Source organism: Spermophilus citellus, assembly GCF_964194105.1.
Source record: "Spermophilus citellus genome assembly, chromosome: 18".
NCBI classification, from domain to species: Eukaryota; Metazoa; Chordata; class Mammalia; order Rodentia; family Sciuridae; genus Spermophilus; species Spermophilus citellus.
This window is the reverse complement of record NC_138200.1, coordinates 62,696,642-62,705,774: the sequence shown is the minus strand read 5'-3', so window position 1 is coordinate 62,705,774 and position 9,133 is coordinate 62,696,642.

Below are 9,133 nucleotides of genomic sequence, written 5' to 3'. Positions count from 1 at the left end.
CTCATGCCAGGCCATGGCGGGCAATGAATCAGAGAGGAGGCTGGAGGACAGTGTGTGGATGTGGGGCTGACTTGTGAGGAGGGGCAACCTGAGGAGTGGATCATCGAGAGACAAGTAAAAAGATCAGTGAACAGTCAGCCCCCTTCCCCTCATGTCCACTGCAGAGGAGCCCACCCTGGAACCTTCAGACACATGGACTCCCTGGAACTGCCTGCACACGGGGCTGGTTTATGTGAACACCTTCAAGTTACCTGTAGCTACTGTTCTTAGGGAAGAGGGCAGCTTCTTCCTTTCATGATGGATAAGATTCCTGGGCTTGTCCACACAGAAAGGGACAGAATGGCTTTTAAAAATAAGAGTGATCATGTGGAGAGCCTCGTGAGAACATTTTCTCAATGGATATTGACGGAGACAGAGGCATTGGCAAAGGTATGCTGGGCTCTGGGGGGTCCCCTGGGGAACCACCACCTGGGCTTGGCCTCTGGGTGCTTATGGTTTGTGGAAGGTGGAGAGAGCTGGATGATGTGGGATCATGGCGTGGGGGGTCAGCCCCCTGGTTTCAGCTAAGGGGATGCAGGACTTGAGTTCTTGAGATCTCGGGGAGGGCTCCTTTCTAGAACCTTCCTTTCTATGTGCCCTCTTTGTGTTTTAGAGGGCTCAGAAATCAGGAGGGGAATCCCTGCCTTCCCCAAGTGGGGACTGAGTTAATGCCTGTTAAAAGTCTGAGCGGGTGAATAAACATGAAGCATCGTGGACTTGCTCCTTGGGCTACGGTGGCGTCCCAGCCCTTTGATCTCTTCCAGTTAGCTCATCACTGATAACGTGCAGTAGGCTGAAGTCTCAAGCAGATACTCACCGATCACTGGCTTTCTCTGTCCTTTGGTCTCCGTTCCTTTGGTAAACTTCGTGCTTCCTCCAGACTGGGACAGATGGCAGCAAAGTGCGTAATACCTGGGCTCAGCCTGCGAGGCTCGCTCATTATCCCAAAGGAGACGGACAGCGTGACTCCAGGATTCTCCCAGAAACTCAGGACCAGTGTCTGACTTCCCAGCCATCCCAGGGAAGGGAGCGACGCTGGGAAGAGCGAAAAGTGGGAATGAAGATAAACTGGAACAGAGTCTAGGTTTTTTCTATCTTTTTATTGAAAAGTAGGAATGCGTGATGTAGAGATTGTCATTATGCAATGCTGCCTAAAGCTGCTGTGGACATGCCACTGAGAACTGGTCCTTGGACTCTTGCGTTCCATAGAATACCTGACCCTGTGCCAAGGTAAACAGATGAGTGCACGAAGCAGGGAATTATGCGTTGCCAGGAGTTGAACAGTTCCACAAGGTGTTTGCTTACTGTCATATGCAGGTTTCTTCAAGGACCACCTGATTTCTCTTCTTGAGATTGATTTTCCTCTAAATCAGATCCAAAGACCACTTGTTGAAGAGTGATGCTTCCCAGTCATGCTGCACGCCTCCTTGTTGACAGTTGTGCTCATTCCTCATGGATAAGGAGACAAAATTAGAGAGAAAGTGACTTGCTCGTGGTCACACAGCCAGAATTCAAATCCCACTTTGCTTACTCCTAAATGCTGACCCACTTCACCAGTTACCAAGTATGGTATTATGGTTTGGATCTCTGGTGACCCTCCAAAAGTCACGTGTGAGACAATGCTAGAATGTTCTGAGGTGAAACGATCAGATTATGAGAGTTGTAAACAAAGCAGTGGATTAGTCCACTTATATGGAGTAACTGAGGGGATAACTGTAGGCAGGGAGCGTGTGGCTGCCCGGAGTTAGGTCCCCAGGTTATATATTTTGTCCCTAATGAGTGGATCTCTCTCTCTCTCTCTCTCTCTCTCTCTCTCTCTCTCTCTCTCTCTCTCTCTCTCCCCTTGCTGGTGGCCATGTCCTCAGCCTTTTCTCTGCCATACTCTTCTGCCATGTTCTGCCTCATCTAGGGCCCAGAGCTATGGAGTCAGCCAACCATGGACTGATCCTCAGAAACTGTGAGCAAAATAAACTTTCCCTGCTTTGCATTGTTTATTTCAGATCTTTTGGTCACAGCATCAAAAAACTCTAACTAAAACTTATAGCTAGATATTTTGACTTTTTGTTGACCTTTCTACTCTTCCTTTATTGGCTACCAGCTGACTCTCCCAAGCAATCATCAAAATAATGCTTGTAGATTTTGGAACATTTAATATTTCTGAAGTAGGAAAGGACCTGGGTGAAAAAGACCCATGATTGTACCTTTGAAATTGCATTATCCCTTCATGACATGACTATTGACTGAGCACCCACGTCATCTCCCCAAAGGGGCCACAGCAGGGGATGCCAACCTAAATGGGGCTAGGTGACCCCATCTCGGGGAGCTTGGATTCTACTGGGGAGGAGATGAGGACCAAGTAAACAGATGAGTGCGCAGAGCAGGCAATTGTGATCATGTGCCAAGGGCCTAACTTGAGCAGGGAACTGAGAAAGAATATCAGCATGACTGATAACTGTTAAATGGGGTGGACAGAGAGAAGAGACATTTAAGCCAACACCTGGAGGAGGGCTGACTAGTTATGGCCAAAATGGGGAAATCACTCCAGCCATCAGGAAGAACACTGGAGAGGCCCCGAGGTTAGGACTTCTGTCTTAAGGAGTTTCATTCCATAACCAAGACCTGACCAGGGAGTCCGGGAAGACAGTGTCTGCAGTGTGTCCTGCCTAACACAGGCTCCCAGGCATACAGTCTTCTAGTGACCAGCAGGAGCTCTACAAGGGAAACCCGTTGCCAACTACAAGATTTATGCTCCTAGAGGGGTGGTGATGCTGGCAGAGCCGAGGATGCTGCATGTGTCTGGAACCATGAAAAGCCGAGGTCAGCCCCGGAGCCCTGAGGCCTCTCCCCATCTGCCCGGGACAGTGGCAGCCCGTGTGAGTCCATCTTTCTGCTGCCCTGCCAGCAGTAAATCACAGCTGCTTATTACAAAATTCTGGGATTTGCTTCTTGGAAAAAAATAATTAACACTGGCAGGAGTTTGATTGCATTAATTCACAGAAAGAAACACTCAGATGATAAATCCATGGTGGGAGAACTGCCCATATGTTACAGATTGGCTTAACATGGTTGAGGCATTAGATAAAAGAATTCTGGGAAACAAAATTCAGCTTTATTAGCATTGAACTCTGTGACTCCCACTGGGACTGACACACTTAATTAAAGATGCTCTGGTCCAATTAGGTTGCACGTCAAATATACAAATACGAGGTTTTAAAAACTCACTGATTGGACTTTGGATCCCCTCTGTTGTGCGTGTTTCCATCCTCTCCATGTGAGAACCTCCTCCAGAGAGATGTGGACTTTGTGCACCAGCCCTGCACAGTCTGAAAGGAGCAGGCCTGAAGCCCCTTTGTGATAAACCTCTTTGCATCCCCAGGAAGCTTGTTAAAGGTGTTTTTTCTTTCTTTCTCTTTGTAAAAATGAATGCATTTTTGAGAATTTTTCTAGAAATTCATCTTGACCAGAGTCCTCATACAGCACCTTTGGCCTGCTTATTTCCATATATTATTTCCATATGGTTTATCATTATTAATCAACTTATCAACATCAGCAGCAGCATCAACATCATCATCACATTTCACTGGGAGCCTGTGGACTGCATCGGTTACCACTTTGCACTAGCTGGTTTCTTATATGCCTCCAAGTCCACCCTTATGACCTAAGTAACTTTGAGACAGTCCTCTTATATCATTTGTGGTAGTTGTCTATGGTTACACAACAAGCTACACTCAAATTTAATGGCTTAAAGAAAACTTTACCAACCTCACAATTACTGTGGGTCAGGATCTGGGCCTGGCTGGGCTGGGCCGTCTCCTCCAGCCGCCAGCCAGGCCTGTGGTCTCCTCTGTGGGCTCCACTGGGAGAAGACCCACTTGCAGGTTCTCTGGGGAGAGTCATGGAAGGACTCATTTCCTCCCGGGCTGTCCATGGGCACCTCAGCCTCACTGGTTGCTGGCCAGAGGTCTTCCTTAGTTCATTGCCATGTGAGACTCCTCAGGGCTGCTTGGAGGGAGCCCAGGGGCATCCGGGATGGAAGACTTGGTGTTTCTGTAAATTAATCCTGGAAGGGATGACATTGCAATCATTCCATCCCATGGGCAAGGAGAAAGGACCACGTGAGTGTGATGTGACTACCGGGAAGCAGGACATGGGTGTCCAGCTTCCAGGCTGTCTACAAATCATGTGTCTCTGATTCTTAACTGTCAAAGAAACCAGCACCGGTCCCTTCCTGGAGGGGCCATTCTGAGCATTGAGCATAAGGGTCCTGACTAGGACACAGTGCATGGTGAGCCTTCAGTTAAGGATGCTGTCACCATTGTCTCCTGTCATCTCCTCACTGACACCTTGGGTTAATAGAAGTATTCTCATTTCAGAGGGGAAGAAGTGGAAGCTTAGCACAGTAACATGCCGGGGTCACGTAGCTCTAGTGGCACAGCTGGAATTTGAAGCCTGGTTCCTGAGCCCTATCCATGTCTCAAAGTGGGGTCCCTGGACCAGAAGGATCAGCAACAACTGGGAACAGCTCCAAGCTGCATCCCCGATCAATGGAATCAGAAGGTGGGGAGAGGCCCTGAAATGTGTGTTTTGACAAACCCTTCAGTGCACCTGGGTCAAGCTCAGGACTGAGAATCATTAAGCTCTGATGTCTCCTTGCCCTAGTGCCTTCCATCCTGGATGATTAACTCCCCTGGTTGGAGAGTCTGAGTGGAGGATTCTGACTTTCCAGTGGGAAATGTTTGGGGATCAAAGTGAGTGACAACTTATGAAAGCCCTTGGAAATCTTTGTACCTTGATCTAAAAAATATCAGGAGAGAAAAGTAAATGAAGAGACTACAAATGGCAATTCATATAGTTTCTGTTAACAGCACCAAAGCAAACCCACTGTTCAACCCTGGGGTGTACTTCTTTGTAGACTCTCAAGTTTTAAAGACACCATCTTTTCTTTCAAAGAGTTTATAACTCTGGTTGGAGATGAAGCCAAAGTGGAGAGAACAAACTGACCCAAGGAGGCATTTGTGGGTTTTCCTTTAAGAGACCTCACATGGTTAACCAAAGCTGACTTCTCCTTCCTCAATTGAGAAAGATTGTTAGGGAGGACCATACCCAGGAAGAATAGCCCGGCTGTGTGTGTGTGTGTGTGTGTGTGTGTGTATGTGTGTGTGCATGTGGGGTGTGTGTGTGTGAGACAGAGATTCTGCGGGTCATGAGATCTCACTTTGGTTCTTAGAGTCTTTGGAGTCTGTTTTCTACTTCTCCAGTCAGGATGTATGGACATAAGAGCTGAAGGGCTGAGAGCAGGAGGGAAGGAGGTGTTTTAAGATTCCCATCAGGAAGAGGAGGACGCAGAGAGGAGGCATGGGTGGGGTAAATCAGGGCACATGCTGTGGAAGTTCTTATTCTGTCCATAGGGGCATAGACCAAGGGGGCTTAGTGTCATGTGCTACTTGCGGTGGTTATTGGTGTGGTTCATTCATTCGGTGGACAATTTTAGGGGTCAGGTGCTATGCCAGACATTAGAAATACAGGTGCAAGTGATAAATTATGACTTCCGTTAGTGATGTGAAAAATAAACCAGTTTATGTTCCATTAAATTTTGGAAAACACATGCTGGTAGCTAGAAGACCAGTGACTTCAGAGACTCCCATTTCTAAGGGGAGCATACACCCTGGTTTGTTGGGGACATGGTGTCCACTGAGCACCCCTTTAACTCTCAAAACCATCCCATCCTACTCATCGGCAAAGCTGGTTCACGGTAGTGGGCAAGCAGGCATTTTTATGTGCTTGCTCTTTCTTGGCAGCAATAGAATTTTGGAGAGCTTTATTAAGACACCCTGGAAGGGCAGAGGAAATGCCAGGTCTGATCGATTACCAGCGATTTGGTGTTAAATGAGCTGCAACAGCTTCTCGGCACCCCGGGCCTTCGTCTTCTCCTGCCTCATACTGACCCACTTCCTGAGAGTGCGCACGTGTGTGTGTGTGTGTGTGTGTGTGTGTGTGTGTGTGTGTACGTACACACATGCAAGGGTGCAGGACTCTGAAACACTTGGCAGACTTGTTTTGTCCTGACTGAGTTGAAACGGGAAACGTGGCCGTATTCCTGATCTCCAGCTCACCTGTCTGAGTGCACTGGTTCCAGCAGAGGCTGCAACACCATGAGCACTGTGTGGCTTTTAAGAGGGACATTCCTGGTTTCCCAGCCTGGCCCAAAGGATTTTCAGATTCATGAACTGTCAAAGGTGCTCTGGCATCACCAGAAGGAAAAAAGTAGACCTCAGATAAAAATCAGCCTCTTTTCTTTCCTCTACTTTTTGAGCTCACATGTTTACTTTCATCTTAGAATCTGATGGCTTTGTGACCCTGGGAAATCATCTCACCTCTCTTCCTATCTGCCTGCCTGCCTGCCTGCCATCCACTCATTCTCCACCCATTGATCCATCCATCCATCCATCCATCCATCCATCCATCCATCCATCCACATTACTCAGCCAGTTACTCAACATGTACTTCCAGAGCATCTGTGATGGCCTAAGATAGAGTCCCCCAATCAATGACCTACAGCCTAGTAGAAGATACAGTAAATATTTTAGTAAGTTTTTTGACTGCTACGACTAAAAGACCTGACCAGAACAAATTTAAGGGAAGAAAAGTTTATTTGAGGGCTCACGGTTCCAGAAGCCTTAGTCCACAGTCCATAGCAGGCCGGCTCCATTCTTTGGGGCTGGAGGCGAGGCTGAACATCATGGTGGAAGAGTGTGGTGGAGGGAAGTGGCTCACATGATGATCAGGAAGCAGAGAGAGACTCCACTCTCCAGATACAAAATATAAACCCCACAGCCATAACCCCAGTGAACCACTTCCTCCAGCCACACTCCACCTGCCCCCAGTTACCACTCGGTTAGTCCCAAGAGGTATTAATTCACTGATTAGGTTGAGGTTCTGACCCAATCATTTCTCCTGCAAACCTTCTTGCATTGTCTCACCGAAACCTCCTATCCAAACCATAACAGCAAATAAACAGAAAACCAGGTCGGCTAGTGTAGGGAGAAGGTGCTACTGGAATCCACAGGGCGGTTTTCCATCCAGTCTTGGGAACAGAGGTGTTGGGAAGTCCTCCTGGAGAAAGAAAGGGCCACTAGGCGAGCAGGCAGAGTAGCAGGGGGCCAGCTGGGGCTGGCCATCTCCATACACGGGATAACAGGGCTTTGTTATTTATTTGAGAAAGTAGACTTATTCAACTATAAAAAACTGTCTGGGGAATATCTTTTCTTACTAACAGTACATGAGGGGTGTGTTTCCAGATCCACACTTAGCTCTAAGCCATTCTTTTCAATGGCTGCATAATATTCATAAAGATATAAAAATATTTTACACTCCCCATTCCTTTCTTTAGTAAAGATTCATGTTGTTTTCACTTTTTTTTAATCATCACAAGCAAGACTACACTATTTTTTTTTTTTGGTATAAACATGTACTGGTAGTTTTATTGTTCTATAATTGCCAAAAAGTGGGGTTGCTTGATCAAAAGGGATGTATATATCTTAATTTTAATCGGTTCTTCCAAAGTATCTCTCTGAGTATCTCTCTATCTGTGGGTCACATTGTCCTGCTTTTTTGCATGTCTACCAGTTTTATTAGATTCTGGACCTTGTGATGTTATGCGGTTGGGTGTTTGGATTTTGTTGCTTCCCTTTGAACAAAGCTGAAGCTTGTTTGGGCAGGAGTTAGTTGCAGATAGACTTGAACGTTTTTTGAGATTCTTTAACCTTTGAGGGGTGATCCCGGCACATTTACTCCAGGGCTGCTTTGTTTCTGTGTCTGAGACACACCCTGTTGAGGTCCCTGCTGAATGTCCAGCCTCTGCATGATCAGAATTTGGTCCTCTTCTACCCCCACACCAACCCTGGGGACGTCCCCTCACAGCTTCCTGGTCTCGCACCTGGCTTGGTTGAGTCCTGGGAGCAGCCAGGACCATGCCCTGTGGGGTTCCTGGAGCTCTCTCTGTGCCTGGCTTCCTTCTGTCTTGTTCTCGCCCTGGGAACCCAGGCTGTCTTCCCCTTCCTGAGCTCTGGTCCCTGTCCCCTCACTAGGGATGCCAGTGGGCTTTGTTTCAGCTCCCCATCCTAAGGCACAGTCCCCAAAGGGCCTTGGGGCAGAGACCTGGGGTCACCTAGTGTCTACCTCGTTACTTCCCGACTCTTTCAGGGTTTACGGTCCTTGGTGCTTGTTGTTAAATGGTGACTCAGTCATTTCACCTAACGTGTGCCATTTTCTAGTTGCTTAAAGCTTAATAGAAAATCCAGTACTAATCACCTCCATATGAACAGAAGTGGAAGTGGCCCTCACTCATTCAATTTTTAAACATTATGTGACATTAGCCATGTTGTGTATTAGTTTATGTTGCAGGAAAGTGACCCTGTCCAGGTAAATCCGGGGCACGTCCCTGTTCCTTCCCTAGGAAAGCAGCCAGGGCTGACATTTGGGGCTGCCCAAGCCCTTCCTTCTCCCTCGGGCGTATCCTCCACTCAATCATCTGTCAATTTTACTTGGGTCCATGGTGCCTCAGTTCTCAAATCCTTGCTTTCTAATCACGAAGCAGAAAATGCTGAGACCTAGTAGTGCGTCCCCGATCTGGAGCGGGGAGTGGAGCGGCCTCAGCTGTGCACATCCCGCCTCAGGATAGATAGCAACGTACTTAAAAAGTTAAATTTACTTTCTAGGGGAAAAATGCTGAAAAAAAAATTCATAGCACTTGACTAATTCATGGGCTCCATTAAAAATGCTGTATCTGGCTCATTTTAAAGGTTCTATTAATCTCTGCTGTTTCCAGTTGACCTGTTGCTGCAGACGGCAGACCCACCTGGGGTCCCGGGAAATCCCAGCCTTGGACGTACTTATTACTGCACCAGGGACAGAATGACAGCCACCGCTGGGCCCAGAACTGTGCCTGGGCATCTGGCCGCTGCTCTTTCCTCTGCCCAAGACTCGGCAGGGTGTCGTGGGAGGAGCGATGGATCACCAGTCACCACACTCCCGTGGCCCAGGTGTCAACGCACGTCCCTGGCCAGCTTGGGCTGTGTCCTTTCTGGTTCATCGT